General features: G+C 40.3%; 1 protein-coding gene and 1 pseudogene across 2 annotated transcripts in view; one reads left to right on the top strand and one right to left on the bottom strand.

Moving 5' to 3' along the window:
- LOC138195272 (inhibitory synaptic factor 2A-like) overlaps positions 1 to 3,499 on the top strand; it is a 28,541-nt gene extending 25,042 nt beyond the window's left edge. Inside the window, exon 6 of one of the 2 annotated variants that reach the window (XR_011178005.1) lies at positions 1,084 to 3,499. The gene's annotated coding sequence lies outside the window, so the exon portion shown is untranslated. Of the gene's footprint in view, positions 1 to 118 lie in introns of both variants that reach the window. The other variant, XR_011178004.1, reaches the window with a different exon arrangement.
- On the bottom strand, positions 3,496 to 7,522 carry LOC138195273 (indoleamine 2,3-dioxygenase 2-like; annotated as a pseudogene).
- Positions 7,523 to 23,518: the final 15,996 nt, after the last annotated feature.

Genomic DNA, 23,518 nt, shown 5'->3' with positions numbered 1-23,518 from the left:
CACACACACACACACACACACACACACACACACACACACACACACACACACACACACACACATCTTTTTGTTGCATCTTCCAATGAATGCAATGCACTTTTGGTCTTTTCCCCCATAGAGCATTTTTGCTTGGCAACAAGAGGAGGCGCCATGTGGAGGGTATTTTATGAGTGAAGCTATAATCTTTGAATGGACATCAGCCCCACCTCCAGCAAAGCACAAACATTTGACTATTGAGAGGAACATGCGTAAAAGACTGAAACAGAGTACAGTACATGTCAGCGCTGTTCTTATAACACCCCCTACCCCCCCCAACCCCCAGCCCCCTACTTTCCTCTCTACTTCCTCCATATCTGTAGCCATCCTGCTCAGTCTATCTGTCTGACTGACCGTCTGCCTGCCTTTGCTAATGACCTGTTTCCTCTCCCTCTCTCCCTCTCTCTGTCCTTTTATCTCCCTGTCTTTCTTTCTAACGCTTTATTTAGCTCACTGTGTAACCAACCAACTAGCCAGCCAACTTTGCCTCAGTCATCCTGTCGTTCTTCTGTTCCCAAACTGACACATAATGTTCAGAATCTATATTTTAGATTATCTGCATCTTTTCAGCAAAGTACTGTGAACGACATTTTACAACGTATGTGTTTGGGCCCCTCCTTTTGAAGCAGGTGCAACTGTTAAAATACAGAACAAGTATTCTTCAAGTTTTTTTTTAACAACATACATAATGTTTTGACTACTTCTAAGGAGAGTATTTTCTATGATAACTTAAGCAGTGTTTGGTTTTTAAGTTACTTAATTTTGTTTTCATTTCATTTTGGATTTCCAACAAAAAGTAAAGGCTATTTTGACATTTCTCTTTGAGTCCGCTAAGAGTTTGCCTTGCCTCTCAGTCACTCAACGTGTCACAGTAAAGCTCTAATGTGAAGTCTTGAAACTGATCCACTTTTAAGTCCCTTGTTTCATGTCCAATTAGCGAACACTTAAAAGTGTTTTGTTACATTGACTTATCGTGCCATTCAACTGCAAATTTCATTTCGCAAAATAGAACAACTTTCTTTTTTTGTTCTTTTTTTTTTGTTGCAGGAAACAATTACAGAACACCAAACACGTTTCTACCAGGCCACACAAACAACTGTGCACTGAACTTGCAGCAAGAGCAGAAGGGCTATATACAGTGCTAAAGGAGTACGGTAGCAACCTCACAGCAGAAAAAGACGTGTAGCCACCAGCTTTGGTCAAGTACAAAAAACGACAAGGTACAAAACACTGATGTAGCAATGATACTGAACTTGCACGCTGTTACAAAGCAGGTATTTACTGAATTCTTAAAGAGTCATTTTATAACAGCAGTTCTAATGTAGATTACGGTACTGTTAAATGTACAAGAAATGTCAGGAAGACACATCCACATCGTTAGATTACATCTTCAGGTCACCAGTTTTCATGCAAAGATCTGTACCTTGAGAAAGTGCAATTTAGTGATTATGTGCAATATTATGCATTTTTCTACTGTTTCTACATCACAATTAAAACATTTTCAATTGAAGGTGATTCGGTGTGCTCTTATGTCTACTGAATGCTTAAGGCAATAGAGTTGCAATGTGGGAGAAGCTATTTTGGGAAGTGAAAACGCCTGAAGTAAAAGTCACATTCATTTTTTCCCCCATAGACTATATTAGGTAACCCACAGTTGAAGCACTTCCAAGGCTTCAATGGGCATGACATGATTCCGAATCATCAATTGAAATGATTGCTATAACCGAGTTTAAAAAAAATAATCTGGTTCTTTGATTTGAGGTAGACGTTTGTGTACATAAAGATTTTGGAGGAAAAGTAAACAAAAACTCAAATGTGCATTTTGTTCAAAATATCCAATCACACAGGTATAAATTCTGTCATGTGCGCCACTATCAACAGGCAAAAGCCATAAAAGATGATGCTGTCGAGAAAACTGTTTTTACAATGTGTTGCTGCGCTTTTACCTTTTCAGTTCAAGTTGGACACCTGTGGCCATGCACTTTGTTATTTTGAATTCTCTGTGACATAAATGACATAAACACGGTCATAACAAATATCTATATAACGAGGACGTCTTGTGTTGTCCCTGTTAAGCAACGTTGAGGATTTCATTGACGGAAGAATACTACAGAATGGAGAAAGACAGACATCCCCTTCCACTTCGCAACTGTGTGGCAGCAGGAAGCTTACGCCGTCACTGGGTGTCGTTACAGCCAGGGCTGCGTTGACCAGTGTCAAACGGTCCACATCTGAAGTCGTTTGTGCTTTAGTGCAGCAGAGTGTGACCATGATGAAGGCTCAGCAGCTGCGCAGTTGAGCTCCTTCTTCTCTGCTCTAATGTGATTAGTCTTCAATAGCAAGAGGACACACAAAACCTTCAAGTCAAGTCCTGGAGGGCAGTTGTGGTTCCAGTCCATCAATCTGACCTGATCCCACATCCGTCCCTCTCCCCTGTCATGCCTACCGTGTCTGTCCACGTCATTCCCCTGAGCTGGTTACTTTTGCTTTTATTTTAAGAATGTCCTCTCTCATTTGAATTCCCATAGATTTTCCTTTTTGAATAGCCCATGGTTTCCTTGACATTTATCTCCCTCCCACTCCTTTTTGGCATTATTTGTAGCATTACAAAGTATATACATGACATTATATGGTGCGTTTTGGTTTTTTTTCAATATTAAAACAGGTCAAAGACAATATGGTCAGCCAGCCATTCTACTAATAACTGAAAAAAATGCAATTAAAAACATCTATCTAAAGAATAATATTAAGATTTTAAGGAGTACCAAAACATTTATAGCTTAAAATAAAACCAGAATAAATTAAATGCAACACTAAACGTGGTGCCTCTCTGTAGCATAGTCTGTAAAAGTGTTTGCGATCATATCACGCGATTATATAAAGTGTTGTGTCTCAGTAAAGTGCAGTTTAACTAATTGAGACCAAAAGTTGGCATTTTTGTTTAGGATAGCATATAAAAGTTTGGAATTTAGTATCTCATTTCAGCTTACCATCTCTATCTTTTATTTTAATCATGTATAACTTTTCTTTTCTTTTCTTTTTTTTACTACTTTCACAAATTGGATTGCAAAGTATAACAGAAGATAACATTATGAAAAAAGTCTTTCCCCAAGAGTACCTATTGTTTATTCTACGGCTGAAAAGCAGTGATTCACTGCCCTCCCTGGAGCGTGACGTCATGGCGCACAGACCACACCCTTGAGTAAACGTTTAAATCACCGCAGCAAAACAAGGAGTTAAACCACTGGAGGTTGACCAAAAAAAAAATATATATATATACATATATATATCTAACTGGTGTTAGATTGGTCTTCTGCATTTGTGTAAGGGTCATGGCTATTAAAGCTCATCCTAACATTTACCGAGCACTCTCATACAGCGATGTATTACGGTGCTCGGTGAATTGGCTTGAAATTGAATAACAACAAATACAACTGTCTGATTTAAATAAAGCTGGAGATGTTTGGTGATACTTATTTTTTTTGTAAACCTTTAATATACACAAAGAGCGTAGTGCATAAAAATGTTTTGAATATTGTGCAGAATATGACACATATGGGAAATTTCATTTCAGTTCCTCTCGGTACCACCTGCTTCTCCAAAACAGTGCTCTTTGGGTGGTGTTACGAACACTCTTGAGGAAGCCCGTGATATTGGATCCACCGGTTTCCAGTGGTGTTCAGCACACCTCTGAGTGGGCGGCCCATGGACGGGGCATGGTTACCAGGCACAACGACGTACTTGGTCACAGTGTTTAAGTGAAAGCTCCGTAAATCCACCAGCGCAGAGACACAGGAGTTGCGGGCTTGTCAGAGGTCAGAGCCAGAGCTGGACAGGACAAAGTCTCGCAGAGATGGACAGGCAGACAGAGTCTCTATCAGCTGACGGTGGGCAGGGGGCATGTAATCCCTCATGCGTGTCAGGAAGGCTCTTAGATAGGGAATAGCAAATCAAGGAAGAGGACAGAAAAGAGACCGAAAGAGTGAAGTTGACAGCCTTTGCTGGAAACATTTTCTGTCGGAGCGATCAGCTGCATGCACAAACAATGTGATTCACTCATGGCAATCATCTGGGTGGGAGAGGGGGGGGGGGGGAGAATCAAAGGTCGAATGAAAAAACACCTTTACCTGCCTCATCTTCATGCACGATGCACAGCAGAGCATCAAAGCACTGAATGGTTGAACTCTGGGCTGCACTTCCACCTGATAACACAATTGGCTCATTGCTCACACCTTCATACGACAGCCCCTTCGGAAGGATAGGGTTGTCTCACCACCTAAAACAATTCAAACAAGTGTTAAAAAAAAAAAACATTCTTTTATAGACGCACATGTGATCAGAAGACCGAGGGAACATTTTACATGTTAACCATTCAAATGTACAATTCAGTAATAAAAAATAAGTACAATTGAAGAACAGAAGCAGAGGGTAATTTTGATTCCTTTTAATGAAAAAAAAAGTGCACCGGATGAGAGAAATATTGAAGGCATTAATAAAGTCAGTATGCTGGACATTGTGATAGCTCTAAAACTCCCCCTGAGATAACAATTGTCAATGTTCCATTAAAGGCAGTCGGCTCTACATGATCTGGAAAGAGGACGAATTCAGCTTTTGTAATTACCTTGAATTTTACCAGCCTTCATAAAAGGCACAACGTGAATATTGATTAAATTCATGCTGAGCTAGATTTTGTTCAAACTCGCTGTGCATGAGTTTAGAAGTTTCCTTCATCTTGTTCAAAGACTGCGTTATTTTGACGAGACCTTTCTTCATGCCAGTGAGGTCCGAGATTTTTATGGCATGCATCACCTCCAGGGCGCCCTGGTTTGAGTTGAACATTTTAAATCCATCACAAAGTGACCAACAGGCAGAGGCACACGCGGTATGTGGGTGGAACACACACAAAAAAAAGGGGGACAGATGGACAGACAGCATCAGGGCTGAGGTTCAGAAAGATTTGACATGAAAAAGAGGAGGACGAACAGCAGCCAGTACAAACCGTTATGCCTGAACTGGCAGACCATCTCGACCAAAAAAAAACCCCGGCAACTCTCACCACCAGGGAAGGAAAATATCAAGTCCATGTTCCTATTTTTAAAAAAAATGTGAAAATCTATTAGCAGAACATCACATGAGTATCCGACCCCCCCCCCCCCCCAAAAAAAAAAAAAAAGAAATCACGTGAAAGTGCAGAGCGACTCACTTCTTTTCCTTCCACTTTCCCAATGTCCATATCCCTGAAAGAAAATGAAAGAGTGACAATTGTTATCAGTGGCGAAAGAATCACCGAGATGTTTTATTCTAATGTTACTCTTAAATTAAGGAGGCTGTGTGGACTAAAGATATTAAATTTAGATATTAAATAAGATGGAAGAAAAACATCCCTCACCCTGTGGGATCCCTTAACTTCCAGTTGGCTAAAACTGAATGTGCATATGTCAGAATGGGTGGAAGCCCGAGCTTGCGAGATATCAGCCAATAAGGCCTAGCCAGGGCTTTTGAGAGAATCTGTCAAACAACAGTAACATTTCAATCTAGTAGTGCCGCTAGTAGTGGATTTTTTTTTTTTTTTTTTTTTTTTTTTTTTTATGTAAACAGCATGTCTCTAAGGATTGCAGAGACTGCCTGTTGGATGCTCCACCACTTTGATCCAGACTGAAATATCTTGACAACTTGAAGTGCCATTCCCAGAGGATGAATCCTATTGACTCTGATGAGTCCCCTGACTTTTCCTCAGTCAGTACTAGCTGGTCAAGGTTTTCTCTTTATCTGTGAAATATCTCACCTGCTACTACAAAATGTTGTTACCAGACATTCATGGTTCCCATACAATGTATCCTACTGACTCTAGGGATCCCCCTTCGGTTCCACCTATTGGATGGAATGACAAAAAAAAAACATGTCTCCTTCAAAATCAATTGTACTTACTCTACATTAATGCTCTTTGTGACTTTTAATCTAATCACCATCATCAGATCAAAATATAAATTACATATGTGCAAAATGTATGACATTTCCATCAACTCTACTTTATGTTTGGTACTACCTTCAGCAACCTAGCATTTACCTCAAAGCGATCCCACACCTACGCACAGCCTCACAGAGCTGCTAGCATTGGATGTAGATATATGGATGTGTATGTCACACTGCCAAGGGGACCTCACACTGAAATATATCATTTTGATTATCTGTCATTTCAATGCAGTAGTGTTTTACCTGAGCGGGTGCATGCTGTCCCCCCCTTGCCACACATATCCCATGCTGACGAATCCCGATGCGAGGTGAGCCAGCCTGAGCTCCCGATGGTTACTCAGGACAAGACCAGCATCTGAATTTAGATCAGCTGTTCTGTTTGAACGTTTGCCTTTTTCAGGAACAGTGAACGTCATCGAGGCTCTCACAAATGAAACTGTCTGTCCACATTTACGTGTATGGGTTCTCAATCCTGATTGCTTTTAGCATTTACATTAGGAAGGCGTTGCTGATTGTTACCTTATGAACCAGATCGTGTAGTTTAAGTGACTTTTATCAGATGTGTGAGATTATTTGCCAGGTCCAGCCACACCCGATAATAGTCTGGAAGGTGAGTCTGGAAGAAAATAGGAATAAAAATGACTTGCTCATTGATTTTTGATTGTTATTTTGCGTTAGAGTGTAATCAGTAACATCATCAGCTCATGTTTGCTATGGTGCCTGACCTGCATCTCAGGGAATGACTGGTGCTATCAATCAGAGACGGAAAGCAATTTACAAGTGCAGGCAGTAAAAAATGGAAAAAAGAAAATCAGCCAAGCCGAAAACAGGGAATACCCAGAAAGGAGGAAAGAAATGTAGGCTATGGTTAATGCAATATTTAATTAAAAATATTCTATTAGTATCAACGAAAACATGTAAAAATCAATCGTAACTATCAAATTCGAGCCCTTGTGTAAAAATATTTCTGTCAAATGACTCCTAATACAAATTAATACAAATGAGTAAAATGATTTCTTAGCACTGGACAGTCGGCTGACCCAGTCATGTGAATGGCTCAATAGATAGTTGAAGAGGCAGGCTTGTCAACAGATCAATAACCACTTATTAACATGACTCAAAAACAAGCATAATCATCTGTTTTATCCCAGAGGGACTGTGTGCTGCTCACCAAACACTTAAAAAGGCAATAAATAATGAGAAAATAGTCTTCAAGGGTAAACAGAAATATCTCTGCCTGTACAGTGTACACGGTATTGTTAATGTCATAACATCTTGCAGCCTTGTTTCAGCTCAATTTTGACTGATATGGCAGAAAAAAAGGTGCAGACAGGGAATATGTTGTATGAGAAAAGACCAAAAAAAAAAAAATGAAACTTACCAGTGGCTTTTCAAGGAGAAATCCAAGCTCTTCAGAAGTATCAAATGCGTAAAAGTCTGCCTGCAGTGTTTTTCTGCTGTTACTCTCCATATGCTCTACCCGGTACTCCAATGCAGTAGTTTGGCTTTGAAAGTGAAATCACTCTGTGCGTCTGACACACAGACATCAATTGTTAAACTTTATCTGAGCCTGCTTCCACCTCCTTTGTCACATCCCTTTTTATTGCGCGCTATGTACAGCAGAGCCAATCAGATTTCTTGTACTGTAATGGCAGTACTTCAGAAAGCGAAGCTAAAACTCCCCCATGTTATACAGTTTTCAGTATAAAGGATATCTTCCCATTTTTGGCAGCTGATAAAAGAAACTGAAAACAATACTAGCTGCCAAAAAAACAGAAAATACTGTATCAAAATTGTAATGGCACACATTCTTTAAAACAAATCAGTAAAGCATCAGGTTTATTAGACTCAACCTTTGCAATAGTCGTCATTATATGTCAGGTGGTTATTGAGGCAAACGCGGAAAGTAATAATACAAACAACAGCTGTGAGTTTTAGAGAAAACATACAGAGGAATTGCGGAAAAAAAATAAAACGTTTACGTTGATTCCTCAGCACTGAAAACCATTTTGACTCTAAAATGTGTTATTTAATATCAGAAGAAAAGGTCTTTTGTGGATAAAGTACTGAGTTATGCCTCTGTGAGCAGGTAATCACATTCATATTGTAAAAAAAACCACAAAAAAAACCCAATACGTATCACATCAACTAAGTTTACAAATATTTGAGTTAGTCATTGACCTAATATTCAGATTTGCATTATCCTCATTCTTCTAAAAGTCCACAATAAGATGGAGAGCCACAGTAAAAAGGACCAAACTCAGATGTTTTTTTTTTTTTTTTTTTTTTTTTTTTAACTTAACCTGAATACCTCAAAGAGTCAAAAAAAAAAAAATCCTTCCATCTCATTAAATGAGGATGGAGTGTGTCCAAAAATCTACCTTCATGTATTCTGCCTTTTCTGAGTGAAGCTCTGGTGGGTGACAACTGACACAACGGCGGGAGTTGGTTTGAGAAAAGCGTCTCTGGCGAGGTCACGTCTTATCCTCAGCAAAACGGCAACAAACTGTGATAGGAATGCAAATGGATGGTGTCAACAACATAAGTGGGACAGCAAAAATGTTTCACAGTATGTCTTCCAGGCAAGATCGTGTTCGGTGAGACAAATCAAGTGATTGTGTTTTGTTTAATGCATTTCAATTTGTTCTTGCATTCCTACAAGTGCAAAAAACAAAATATTTTGGTATAAAAGGTGTATTTTATTTATAATGCGGGTTCAGTTTGAATTTAGCTAAATGTTCTGTTGCAATTAACTGAATCAACTTCAGATGTAATTAGAGTATTGTAGGTTTGGGAATTATACAAATTTTATTAAAATGATATTTTTTGTGTATTTTTGGGACTTTAACAGTTAGTATAGTAATACATTTATATTAAGGGTGCTTCTTTCATGTCCAATATTGCAATATTTCTGGGTCAAGCGTTCAGGTTTTTCCTTTTCTATTGTCACTGGTCTGTGGTACATATAGGGAATTTGTTTTTGTCTTGAACAGCCAAATCCGATTTGACTGACTGAATCAGGTACAGCCAGAACGAAATCTCTCTTGCACACTTTTTACTTGCACTGATCAAATAAGAAGATATAGACCCTTTGAAATGAAATAAAAGCGTGTCACTTAAATTTGACCTTTTTGTTCAGAGCACTTATCGAGCTACTAAAGCAATAGACAAATATATTAAATTGTCTTTAGTTCCGTTTCTGTTCATATCCAGGTAGTGTTATACTTTAAGTTAAATAGGCCTGCATTATCTTAAATCCTTGTTAATATCGTCTTACATTTTTTGGTTTCTACTTTTTTCTCGAAGTTTAATTCATTCAATATGATTTTTTTTCAGTCAACAATGTAGTTTCAGTTTTTATAATTTGTTAAATCGTATCTGTAAACCAAGCGAAGAGTCCATGAAGGGTTTCTCTGCTCCTCCACATGGCCGCTGAAAGCCATCAGCCGTCCTCTCAGAAGTCCACCTCACAAAACTCCAACCTTTGTGTACCCATAGTTAAATATCAATTAACTGATTTTACTAATGCTAATACTAATAATTTGCAGTTTTCTAAAGGTCCTTGTAAGGTTCTGAATGTGGGACTTTTACTTGTAGTGGGGAATTTTATGGTAACTGATATGTTTAAGCTGTAATAGTAGGCTATTTGAAGTAGAGTTTATAGTGAGCTTATTATAATACTATAGTGTAATTTGTAAATGTAAAGTAGTAGTAATATTAGTTGCTATTGTAGTACAGTCTGACTTGTATGTTGGGTTTTCTCTTTCACTTTTGAAAGATTCTTGCTTCAGACCTTAATAAATACACACATAATACGACATGATAGTTTCCAAGAAATGTTCTTGTCCCACTGCAACATCCTTATCTGATGCATCACAGCTCATATGAAAAAGTAAGCCGCCAACTTCTCGTGTACTGTCACAAGTCTGCAACAGCGTGAAATTAAACAAATGCGAATTTACGGACTCAAAGCATTAGCAGTGGCTCTACAATCAAAGCCAAGTGTGATACAGTAAGATGCCATGTCAGACTTATGTAACAAATGTGAGCCTCTGAGAAAGTTGGTTGATTTTGTTTCACACATCCGTGCAAGCTCTGTTCAAATAATCAAACTCCATAAAAAAAAATTAAAAAAAATACATTTCCAAAAGTCTTCACTGTCTTTAAGTCTTGCAGAAAAAGTCCCGGTTTCCCTGTTAGAGGATGTGGTTTTCGACCAGATGTATGATTGTACACCTTGCTGCTAGTGTGTACATTTAATCATACCTATAGAGACACTGTAAATCATTCTTAAAATGGTACTATAATCCATGATGCATTATACATGAGCTGAAACTTATCTTATCCATACAAAAATACTGCAGGATTTTTTTTTTTTCCTCCAGTGGGTAAACCAGTTTCATATGCGACTGCTGTCAGCAGGAGAGCCTTTCTCTGGGATTTGATCAGGTCTGGAGTTTAGACCCATATCTGAGTTGCTTTGTCAAACGGCTGCATCACAGCAACAATAGCAGAGCAATGCCCCCCCCACACACACACACCTATCATGCGAGCCCTCAGTTTCTGCCTCCCATTGTCAGCATACTCTACTGCCACTGCCAGCAATCTCTCAAACCATTTAACTCTCCAAAACGACAGAAGAAACCAGCAGGAAAGAGAGAGGAGCCGTGTTGTTCAAATTAATTCCAAGACCACTTACCAAGTTATCCGACACAGGGGGCACAAGGGGACAGTAAATTTACTCAAGAAAGGGGAGAAGTAGATAAATTGGTAAAAGGGACTTGAAATCAGGGCAGCATCTGTGCAGTGTCATACTTCAAGGTGGGAAAAGGGGGGTACAGTGTTTCAGTCACAACTCCCTCTCATCACCATCCCTCATTTCTGCTTATTTCTTGCACTGCCTGACGCTCCCCAACTTGTTTTCATGCCTCTCCAGCAGCCACATTTTCTGGAGGCAAAAGAATGCTGTCCAACTGGCACGTCTACAGATGGAAAGAGAAATGCTTCCTCTCATGTGCTCCTTTTGATGTTAGTTGTGTTACAGTATGTATAAGAATGAGATTATTATGTAGTGGAAAGTACTTAACAGCTTCTATCGTTAATATTTTTAGAACAAATCCTATGGGCATATAATCCATCCTGTTGTGTTATTTATGCAAATTGACAATGATTTTTGGGAAATGAAGCTAACAGCACTTTTGCATTTAGTTCATCAATGTTGTGCCATTGAGGTGTGCGCAATCTAAACCTCCTTGCAGCAATATAGTACAAAATATATCCAAAAACTCTCTTTCAAATAGTGTAAATTTACAAAGAATTTTTTTTTTTTTTTTTTTTTTTTTTTTTTAAATACATCTGTTTTTAAACAACAAAAAAAGGTTTAAAAACATTGGCTTTGTCATCTCGTGGTGAGTTTTGCAAATTGCCTTATTTGTTATTCATTTGAAATAATTACCCATGCACCCTAGCTTCAGGCGAAGCAATAAAACTAACGTAAAGGACTCATCTAAATGTTCACTCTGAAATGTGTCAAATGATGCACCATTCAAGTGTCAAACATAAGCCTGTTTAAGTCTGACAGTCCTGTCCTCAGGGGAGCTCTTTCCTAATTCCGGTTTTTATTTACCCACCACTGGACTAATAATAACGTCAGCTTCACAGCAGCAAATCACTCCAACCCACTGCTACACTTGGCTTTAACCATGTTACGTATGAGAAAGTGGTTGGTGTCTCAGAAAGTGCTGCACCATACTTACTGCACTGCACTCATTAACAAAATCCCAGCTGATGCTTTTTGGACATGCAGAAGTTTACTTGTAACCCAACAAACTCCAGCTGCTGCTGTAATAATTGGCCAAGTTTTCAAGATCTTTGTATTCTGAGAAAGCCTATGAGAAATATCACAACCTGAGATTTAGAGCTCAGCCTGTTCAGCATGCAGAGAAACACTTAATTGGGGTTAAACTGGGTCAAATAATGGTTTTGTTCATACAAAGCATTAAAACTGGGATGTCAAAGAAATCTCACTCTATGACAGTTGAATAATGATAATTAACCAAGTCAGTCATATCAGTTTGTATAAGAGAGTATACTTGTGAAATTGCATATCATATTTTATCATAATTAAACGGATACATCATGTTAAATGAGTGCATTCACAAACCATTGTGTGAATAATGTGAGCTGTCAAATCAGAGTACAATTCAATTTTTCATTTGCTGAGCTGCACCCAACTTAATTATTGTTGCGATGCCTGTCAAAATGTATTCTCACATCGTACAATAACAATAATCACCATTCGCCCAATTTTAAAACAGTGGGTCCTTTATTTCAGTGACATAGACAAAACAGGCTTTTCATTTCCACTCAGCCACCAACAGATTTACAGGCTCAAACTGTCACATTTGATCAGCTGTTGCTAGCCGATGATGCTAACATTAGTTAGGTTTGTTGAAAACTATTTATTGTTTCCAATCAAGTGTCTCATTTGAAGAACAGATTTTTGTTAAAAGGATTCTTAACTACACCGCTTGTGATTTTATTTTTTTAACATCTTGCAAAAAGACTGAAGCTATTGTTGCACATCCCAGACAAAAACAACAACCTCAGCAGCCAGTGATCTATATAAAAGACATGGAAATGATTTTTAATAAGAAAAAGGTACAAGAAGAGACACAATGTCAAGTAATTTAAGCTGCGGTTGGTCAGTGAAATTCCTCTAATCTGACAAAGAGCAGCAAAGTCACTCAGAATAGTATGTCATTCATTTAGTTTTTGCAGTAAACAGCAAATCTGACATTTATGTTTTTTTTTTTTAAAAGAAGGTTATCCATCCAGCAGATATCTACACCCGCTTTATCCTGAACCGGGTCGCGGAAGAGCTGAAGCCTAATCCAGACGATTTTAAGCAAAGGCAGGGAAACACCCTGGACATGTCACCAGTCAATCAGAGGGCCAACGCAGAAAGACAGACAGACATCCAGCCGCCAATCAACCTAATCTTTGGACTGTGGGACGAAACCAGAACACCGGTAGAAAACCCACGTGTCATGCTTAAGCAGGAGGAACACGATACCACAGTCCGAAACACAAGGAAATAGACACACGTTTAAACAAGGTGTGGCTGACAAGGAGTATACTCCAAGTACTGGTTTGGTCATATTCAGTGATTGATAATTGGTTACAGTCAGGCCTGATTAGGGAAGTGATGCCGCATTTAAATGGGGTCGTATTTTACCGCGCACAAGAGAAAGGTTCACGTGAAAGGCCCCCTTGTGGTATTCCAAGACGAAACTTTTCTCTGTGAGCTTCGAGTTCACGAGTTGTGATGTGTTCGCTGACGTTTACGAAAATGGCAAAGGCCATGAAAGTTCATTTTTGGTTGGATGTTAAGCTAATACATTTTAATTTAGTCATGTAAGAGTTTGTCTTCATAACTTCGTAACATAACAGCCTACGTCTGAGGAAAATGTTGATCTTCCCAACTTCCTCATCTTCTCCCCCTGTGCTTTTGCATTTCCTGCACGACGTTATCCCCACTGACTGTACATAAAGTGGACGTAGCTTCTGGGTTCAAAAAAAATGAGGCCGATGTGGAAGTGCTTTAAGCTGCAATATCACAGTGTCGCTAGACGTTGTCTCCACGCAGAAAGGCGCCAGCAAAGATGGGGGGAAAAAAAAAAAGTTTTTATGTAATACAGCATATTTATAAATATATTATTTTTAAAATAATTTCAGATCATTTGGGGATCTACATAAATGATTGCATTGTTCAAACAACATCATAAAGTTTGGATTATTTTGTTATAGGACCTTTAAAATGGCATTATTATGAAGTATCTTTCTGTCAGTTGTGAAAACCATGACTCTGTTGAACAATGAGAGGCGTGACAAATTATGACAGCCAATTTATCAGTCTCCCCGGTAATCCACTGTGCCAGCATATCTCCAGGAGATGTCACATAAGACAAGTACAGGATCCATCCTGCTCCTGGTCCTGCCTCTAACGTATGGGACATGTCGCAGGAGAAAGAAAACAAAGACTAAATGTTTAGGATGAAGAACGTGGACGGTTTTAGTTCTCACCATCTGTCTTTGTGATTCAAGTTTCCACTTTTCACCACACGAGCATGTGGACATACACACACGCACGTGCACACACACACACACACACACACACACACACACACACACACACAGCACTAAACCGCCCTCTTCTGTAATTTCCCCACCCACGTGCTGCAGCCGGGTGCAAAGGGTGGGTCATTAGTCACAGCTGGAGGATGAGCTGGGTGTGTGGTATTTATTCTGCACTACAGCAGCATGCCCTTCTGTCTCTTCCTGAATTAGTACCGAACTGATGTCGGGATACACAGAGAAGGCCTTCTCTGTTCCTCTTGAACTATGTCCGTATTTCATCTGAAGCGTCGGAGAGCTTACTGGAAGCAGCCACTCAGACGATGTGAAGTTTGTCACTGCTGCTGCTTCTACAACAAGGAAGTGTGCAGTGCATGCTGAAATGACCAGGTGAAGTCAAACTGTTAACCAAAGATGTTTTGGAGAGTGCACCGTTATGAAATATCTCTAAAAATGGGTGCTGAGATTTGATCCAAGTACATAATTCTTCCATGACAGGGTGACAACAACCCAGATAAGCTCCAGGGAGGTCCACAGCTCTATGTGTGCATAAGTTTGTGTGTATGTGTTGGCTGTTATCGTTAACACTGTGCACACCATACTCCATGTGCTCACTCACTTTACTCTTAGCTCAAATGTTTAAGCCCACATTGATGATTTCACCCAAAAATATAAGATCCAGGTTGTAAGAAATGGAGAATTTTTATTTTTAGCAGAAAATGCAACGGCACGGAGGGAAAAATTGGGGCCGTTGGGAATATCAACATTTTCCTCAGATGTAGGCTATTATGTTATGAAGTTATTGAGACAAACTCAACATGACTTAATTTATAATATATTAGCTTAACATTCAATGAAAAATTAACTTCCATGGCCTCTGCCATTTCTGTAAAGAACAGCAAACATGTCCGAACTCGTGAACTCGAGGCTTATAGAAAATGTCTAGTTCCAACGTTGTAAATACCACGAGGGGGGCCGTTCATGTGGACTCTTCTCGTGTACACGATAAAGCGGACCCCACATAAACCCAGCATTAGTCTGCGTGCTCCCATCTGTACCAGTGCTTTGTACCCGCCATTCCTCCAAATGATTCCAATCATTCGCTTCCTACTGGTTTTTTTTACCTCTGCCTGTTTGTGGTATTTTGACTCTGCCTTGCCCCTTTGTAACTCTGCTGATAACAATGCGAATAGATTCAGAATATAAATAATAATCAAATAACATATTTTAAGACGTGTTTCTGCTTAAATGAGGAAAACGAGCGAGGTTGCATTATCTCATTCCAGACTAAAGGGACATCGATTGAAATAGTCCAATCTCTCTCAATTTTAGAAACCCTAACAAGAACCCAGTGGAGGATCCCAGACTCACGTGAGGTTAGGAGGTCAGTAAAATAGTCTGTAGCTAATTCCCATATATGCCTTAAAAATGATAATAAAATATTCAAGTGAGAAAACCAGTGAAAAGGTAGATTTGAGATCATTTACACCAATATGTTCAGAAAGTCCACTAATTTTTAAAAGGATAATAAGCATAGCATTGCTCACGGGGGCATTGAGTTAAGTGCTGGTGAAAAGGTTAAGTGTGTTTGTTGTAAGTGTGCGCTTGACAGTGGCATTAGCAGTGCCTCTGCATTTTGTCCTAGAATGCTTATGCCGCATAAAGCCTTTACATGTTGACCTTTGCATTATCAGTGTGGAGCCTTACTGATAGTAGCACTTGACTGAGACCACACTGAGACCCCGTACCATTCATGCATGGTTAAAAGGTAAGCCTGTATTCTTTACTGCCACATTGAAATGAATGATTTTATGTTAATTAATGGACCTGAATGTATGTAAAAAAAGAGCAGTAAAAGCTGGGTCTGTTTTAGCTACAAACTCCGATGCCATGCCAGGACCATTTATAGGTTCTGTTGATGTCTCGACCAGATATCCTCCGGTGTCCAAACCGCATGCAATCCTTATCATAAAGATGTATGACGGTGCCCTCTAAAATATACCCTCTTTGTGAGAAAGACACTGTTGTTAGCACACCGAACAGGCCCAGCCAACATGTTGTTTGGAAACCTGTTGATATTAGCGCGACACGCATGTCTCAGTCTGCGCGGCTGAGCTAACCTGTTAATATGGAAGCAAGAATGAAAATGAAGACGTTTCTCAACCGCCAGGCACACGACAGACAGGCAGTGTGTCGCAGGGGTGAACGCAGAAGATAAAAAAAAAAAAAAAAAAAAAAATTGAAATGCTTAGAAGAAGTAAATAAACACGGATTTTGAATACAAGTCCTGGACTTTTATATAAAAAAATTTTATCTACCAGTGACTTAAAGATGCCATCACAGATTATGCAGATTTAAGGGCTGCCCTTGAAAAAACTCCAACAGTATATGATTAATGCATCCAAAAGTCGCAGTGCGGCGTTGATTGTAATCCACAATGTGAAAAATAAGTTTCTTCCTGTGTGTGCTTCAAAAGTATTCTATCGAATGGCTGCTAGCTGTGATAAAGTGAACATCACACAACAAGAGAGTTGGCTGACTTCCAAAAATGTGCACGGCTCCTGCAGCATAAACAGAACAAAACCCAAAAGCACAGTGAAAGCTTCCCTTCAAGGAGTTGTTGGAGCGCAAAACACCTCTGAATGACCTTAAAAGAAAACGTAACATAAAACCACATTGAAGGTTCTCTTTAGTCTCACCTTGAGAATAATTTTTTCATCCAGAGAGTTTTGAAGTTTTTTTTTATATACATACAAATATCTACTCATCACAATGCATTCAGTGCCATCTGGTCTGCAGTGTTCAGCATAGCAAAAGATTACATCTGACGGCAGCACGGAGTCTTTCTTTGTTAAACTTTGAACATGGTTCACCGTCATCAGTGGACACACCAAGGACCAGGTCGAACTGAATCACACCACTTTTGTTTACAGAAAAGGACATCTCATTGACCTCTGAGGTCCCTGAGCCAGAGCCAACTCAGGTTTTTTTTTGTTGTTGTTTTTTTTTTAATCAGCGGAACAGAGAGGCTTCATCATGAATTAACAGACCATTCATTATACACAGCAATTAGCACCCCCGAGGTAACTGACATTGTCATAAGGTATGAGTTTAAAAGCACTCAAAATACAACTAAAACTATTCCTGGAGTTTAGTTGCCGTTGACAGCTCAGAAGATTGTCAGGATCTCCGTCTGCCCCTGTGTTGTTTCCTTGTGTTTCCCCCGATCTCCTTTCCCTGTGTGTTCTGTCATTCCCCTGTTTGTGTTTGTCATCCACGTGCTCTGTGATTGGTCTGTGTCTAGAGGGTGTGGTTTTCTCCACTGCCTGCCTCCAAACACATCACAATAATTACCACCACCTGCCCGGCTGGCACAGCTGTACCTGATTCCACTAATCACCTCCAGACTGCATATTGTGGTGGGAATCTGGAACTGATGAGTCGAGATTTGTCTTTAAGGTTCTTTAGTAAAAGCGTTCTTACGGAAAGGTTCGGACAATACAGAGTACAGAGAATCGTTGAGAGTCTGACACAGATGTGTGTCGTTATTATAGCGCCAGAGAGGAGACCGCACCTTGCTCAGAGCGGCCCTGAGCCGGTCCGATAACAAGCTGCGGGAGAAACGGTCAGCTCGCAGGCAGGGTGACTGCCTGTTCCACGTCGCCACTGGTCCCACAGAGCTCTGGATTTCATTGCTGGACTCCCTCCCTCCGAAACCAACACTGTCATCCTCACCGTGGTCGGCTGCTTCTCTAAGGCAGCACACTCCATCGCCTTCCCCAAGCTTCCCTCGGCTCGGGAGACCGCGGACCTCACGGTGGATCCCGCGTTTCGGCTACGTGGCATCACTGTGGACATTGTCCCGGGCCGTGGCTCAGCTTTGGAAGGCTTTTTGTCAGGCCCTCGGTGCTGCCGTCAGCCTGTCCTCCGGCTTCCACCCGCAGTCCGACGGCCAGATCGAGAGGCTCAATCAGGAGCTGGAAGCCTCCCTCCGCTGCTTCGCAGCCTCCAACCCTTCGACCTGGAGCTCTCATCGAGCCTGGGTGGAGTACGCGCACAACTCTCACACCTCCTCTGCCACCGGTCGTAATCCTTTTGAATGCTCCCTGGGATATCAGCCACCTCTGTTCCCCACCCAGGAGTCCGAGATCGCCGTCCCCTCCGTCCAGCTTCACCTCCGCCGCTGTAGGAGGGTGTGGAGAGGTGCCCGAGCCGCTCTTCTCTGCGGAGCAGAATAAGCGCAAGTTTGGCTCTCCGCCAAGGATATACCTCTTAGGACTGAGTCCAGAAAGCTGTCTCCCCCATTCATCGGCTTCTTCAAGATTCAGACTTTCATCAACCCGTCCATGGTTGGCCTGAAGCTCCCCTCTTCCACGAGGATCCACCTCATGGAAGTCATGAGTTCCAGTTCCATGAGTCATTCCGCGTCTCCCAGATAAAACCTGTGTCCACCAGCGCCCTGAGCCCTCCAGCCAAGCGAACACTGCTGTTCTGCGTCGGCCTACGCAGACTAATTAATTCGATATTTGGCCTTAAAAGCGAGACATGTGGGGGTGTGTCTGGTTTGATTGACATGCCTGGGGTGCAGTCAGGTTTCTGCTATAGGTGGGTGGGCGTAGTGTCCTCGAGTTCCGAGCCAGACTGAGTCAGATCCCCCGCTTACTTCTTCCCAGCACGTCAGATATAATCACTTCTGGCTCCAAAAACCAAGATATCAAAGGCCAAAATGCTTAACTTGAGGCTTCGAAACAGCAGTTCACAATGTCACAAGTTGCCATTTCCCTTTAACCCACTAATTATATAGATATTGACATGAAAGAATTGTTCAATGGGCAAGCTAATAGTGAGTTTATCTTTTGAGGAAACATCAGCCCTGAGCTGTTGGATGATAAAGGCTTGTTGTCTGGGACGTATCACTGTTCTGACTATCAGCACTTCTCCCTGGAAGCCAGCTCTGACAACTCCCAACATGATGCCCCCAAGAGATGCACTGGACCAGACGCTAGCTGTCTTTTCATCATCAGACTGGCAATGCTGCCAAACATTAATCAGCACTAATGGTGAAAGTCATAATAAAGGAGGGTTGGGGCTGGACAATCTATGATTACACTTTCAGCATGGAAGTGTAATCAAAGACTTTGTAAATAATTTAAATTCCAGGTTCAAATACATTTTCAAAACAACAGTTGATTTGCTGCTTTAACTAAAAAATTATAACAATTGATCACATAAAATAACAACCATAAATACTAAATAATACATGTGTTTTCACTTGTAATTGGTTCAGTGGAAGATAAGAATACAGAAGATGGTTCTCAACTGTGAATCAGTGATCAAATTCATGCATGGACGATGTGCAAGTTGATACTTGCACCACATGAATTTATTCATACATTCTGTGCTGACAGCAGGCTTTAAATAATAATTTGGCTCATACAAGTGGTGGAAGCATATTGTCTGAGGAATAGATTGCTGTCTGTGATTCCTCAGCTGTCGTCTTGTTTTAATTCCCAGACAAATGAGACGTACGCAAGTTTTGACAGATTGTCTGTCATTCACTGTGTGATAGCTTTTAGGTGTCCATTGGTGTTTCCGTGAGTTTGTCTGAGTCTGTTTGTTTCTGGATATTTTGGGATAGTGTTGCCATTTGAAAATACAAGAAAAAAAAAGAAAAAGACTTTGAATCAGACATGAGTCCATTTTAACATCGCATAGGTAATCTATTATTTATCTGTATGTTTTGCTATTTTGACCCTACACAAGCTACATGCATCACGCAAATGCTCACAGCACTTCACTACAAATCTAAATTGAAGGTTGTTTGAGTCAACAGGCCCGTTACAGTGCTGCTTCGCTTCTTTTTACATATTGACTTTTGTCATTACATCTCATGAGTGATGTTAAATGGAACCAAATGGTGCAGTGAAATGTATAAGAATGATGGCCACCCTCAGGCCGTGAATTACTCAGAGACCTTCACAGTCACTGAATCTATCCAAAGGGTTCTCCGCTATGCTGTAAAATACGCGGAGGATATGTAAATGGTAACGTGCTCAAGTATTCTACATGTTTGGGTATTCACACATGCACACAAATGTGACTGTTTGGTCAGTCCAGCTCTTGCAAATTGATTTCAGCAGCTTCAGACCCCCGACTCCCGCTCCAGCCCCCTTCCCTCACCAATTATCTGCCACAATGTTGGCTGCTGCTCTCTGACATGTGGGCTGCAGATGGTCGTCCTGTGTTGCACTGCCAGGACAGGGGCAACTGTTCCCGGTGCAAAACAATTGTCACAATTTGCCACGTGACACTTTCACTCTAACAAGTCTCGTTCACTCGGATCAAAGTCTCATGCGAGGGAAAGCCTGTTGTGTTGTACATACACGAGAGGCCTTTTCGTACTTCTGCACAGAAAACGTTGAACTCTGAGTGCCCAGCAGCAGACACTTGTGTCGGGTATAAGGCGTTCCAAACAAGACCAGTGAAATTATAAATTGGTGGTTTGGCAAAAAAAAAAATCCTTCAACGTGTGGGAAATAACAGCTTTACCTTCAGTGGCTCATCCTATTAAAACATATTGACCACATGGGACATTTACTTGCTATGAACAGTGTGCCATTATACGATTCTCTTCCTCTCAATCACCATTTTAGAGCTGGAGCTGTAATGTAATTGCCAACCATATGGACAGATGGTCCCTTTACTGCATGTTTATCATGTTACACTGCACATTCGGCTATCTTTTAATTTGTGAAATCTCTGTGAGCTTGCTTCGCATTACAGTTTAATTGATAATGAAAAGCAGATTATAATCATAGCCGTAATATACAATATGTGCTTTTTAATTGCTGTAAAGGGGAGAGGGGAAGGGCAATTACCGTTATGCTTTTCTAAATATGACTGTGTCATGTGGTCCATCTTCAAATTCATTGAGGTCAAGGCTGGTCAGATGGTTAAAACACATAACAGTCAATAAAACATGAAGAAGACTTGCATAAACATTGCCACTCTTGACAAATCTTTGCAGGCGGGATGTTTAAGGGCTTAATAACCAAATGAAAAATTCAAAATTGTACCTCACAAATGTATTTTTAAATGAATTTAGTTCAGATTTCATTCTCAGTAAGAGCTAACTGTTACAGAGCTCATTGTAACCTATTCAATTTCACCACTAAATAATGCCGTGCCATGAATACAGTGTAATATCATCACTGAATAAACTAACCGAATTATGACAGACTATAACCTCTGTGATCACCATAATAACATTGGAAGAAAGCACTGTATCATATGAGGGATTCACTGGCATGGTGGCATGTTTGTTCATAAGTCAAATCGGTTTCCAGTAAATTACTTCTTCTCAGTGGGAGCAGGATCTTATTAGGGCTGACAAACTGATTATTAACTTTCCTGCCTCCCTTACACCTTCAGTCTAATTACTTCTGCCACTAAGGTTATGTGTATGATACTTATAATTATTTGTCATTTCTCCTGTTAGTAAAAAAATTTCACATCAGATTTTAGTGAAATGTGGTTTGACCCCAGTCTGTAAAAAACACAAGTAATTACTTTTTATATTAAGTTTGTATAATTATTTAAAACTGTGTTTTCATAATAAATACACAAGCATTTTTGGCCATTTTCTGCTTTTTCAAACATTTCACTTGCTGCATATTGTTTGATATTACAACAATAAATCTAGACGACCATGCAGCCTTGGCACTGGTATGCAGCACTTGCTCTCTACTACTGGGATGGTTTTGGAAAGAGCTGCTGTCTTGGCGCTGACTGCTGAACACAATACAAAAATATCACCGACGTGTAAAGCAACAATTATGGACCTCGAACATTTCCTGTATTTCACATTTCATGACTGTTCCCACTTTGTTTGAGTGGATATCAGGGAGTTCTCCATTGCACGGCACCAGCAATTATTGTTGTTTTGCTTCATATTTTTGTTTGTGAGATAGCTGAAGTATATAATGCAAATCCGGGGTGCATAGGAGCACAACACACAAAGGAAAAGAACAGATGTTACAACTCGAGTTGCTCTCATGAAATATGCATTATTCAAACCCTTTACAAAAATAAAACAAAAATCATTGGCAAAAAGTGGATCATCACTGTATTACTGCGATACATCTTCAGCTAGACACTTACAATGAACTACAGCGCTACCAGGGTGGAAGTGTTCCTGCAAGTGAGTTTGTATAACGTGAGAGTCCCCCTCCCATATGCTGTAGGCATGACTGTCACAGGTGAGGAGTGTAACAAGCAGCCTCCATTGAGCCAATTCAAACGCACGTATATGCCCTGTGATTTGAGTTGGCAAGACAGCCAATCCTGTCAGCCGCTCACAGTGCCACGCTCCTTATCTGTGCTAACAACACACCCTAGATCTCACTGCGGAGAGGAGGAGGTGTACCGTGTCTAATCTGCTGAGTTAAAGAAATTACTGTAGGTAAAATGCTGTTGGAATAGAATAGAATAGAATAGAATAGAATAGAATAGAATAGAATAGAATAGAATAGAGTTACCGATTTGAATCAATAAGCTGTCCGAAGTATAGTTCTATTGATTGTGACTTCTTCTGGGCGCCAAGGCTGGAAAGCAATCACATCACTGGTAGCTTCCAAATCCAATACACATGTTTTTTTTAAGTGGCATTTGTGTTTTCCTCCATGTTTGTTTCCCTCCATGAAAGTTCAGGAGAGCTTCCTATCTTTCTTAGACAGGTCAGTGCAGGATCCTTTCCTTTCTGCCATCTTCTACGCACTCTGTCCAACACTTTTCCAGCTGTTTCATGAAGAACTTTGAGTGATGGATAGCACTGTGTAAGGACCTGCTGATCAACAGCTGCCTAAATATTATTGTTGCAAACCACTTTTGAATGCCATGGACTCATTGCAGTCGACAGAATGTCTGTGTTTTCTTTTCTCCTGCAGCCAACGGCACCAGTACTTACAAAACTAGACTTATCGCTCTGCAGGTGTGTGCCTCCACCAACAAGTGCAGCTGCAGTTTACATCCAAATATGGATGTTGCTGCAGAAACATGGATGCCTCACACACATCTTCAACCTGACATCACAGATGTTCACCCTTGAATCAAAGTGAATGTTTGACACAATTTATGGCTAAAAAAAAAAACCCTCTTGAATATGTAATGCTCTCACAATTTCTCCGAATTCCACTTTTTCTTCTTTCTTTTCTTCATTTTATAAAAATGGATCTGCACATTGGGTGGAGCTATTGCTTTTGAGTTGATGATACAAAACCAAACAATTAAGCTTTGAATAAGTAGTGAATTATTTTGGTTGCGTCCTGTAATGCATTAAGACAGTTATGAATAAACTGATGATTTAAGGTGTACT

This window comes from Embiotoca jacksoni, unplaced genomic scaffold (assembly GCF_022577435.1).
Source record: "Embiotoca jacksoni isolate LCO1_2020_lvr unplaced genomic scaffold, fEmbJac1.0.p SCAF_12, whole genome shotgun sequence".
NCBI classification, from domain to species: Eukaryota; Metazoa; Chordata; class Actinopteri; family Embiotocidae; genus Embiotoca; species Embiotoca jacksoni.
This window is presented reverse-complemented; position numbering and strand designations above follow the sequence as displayed.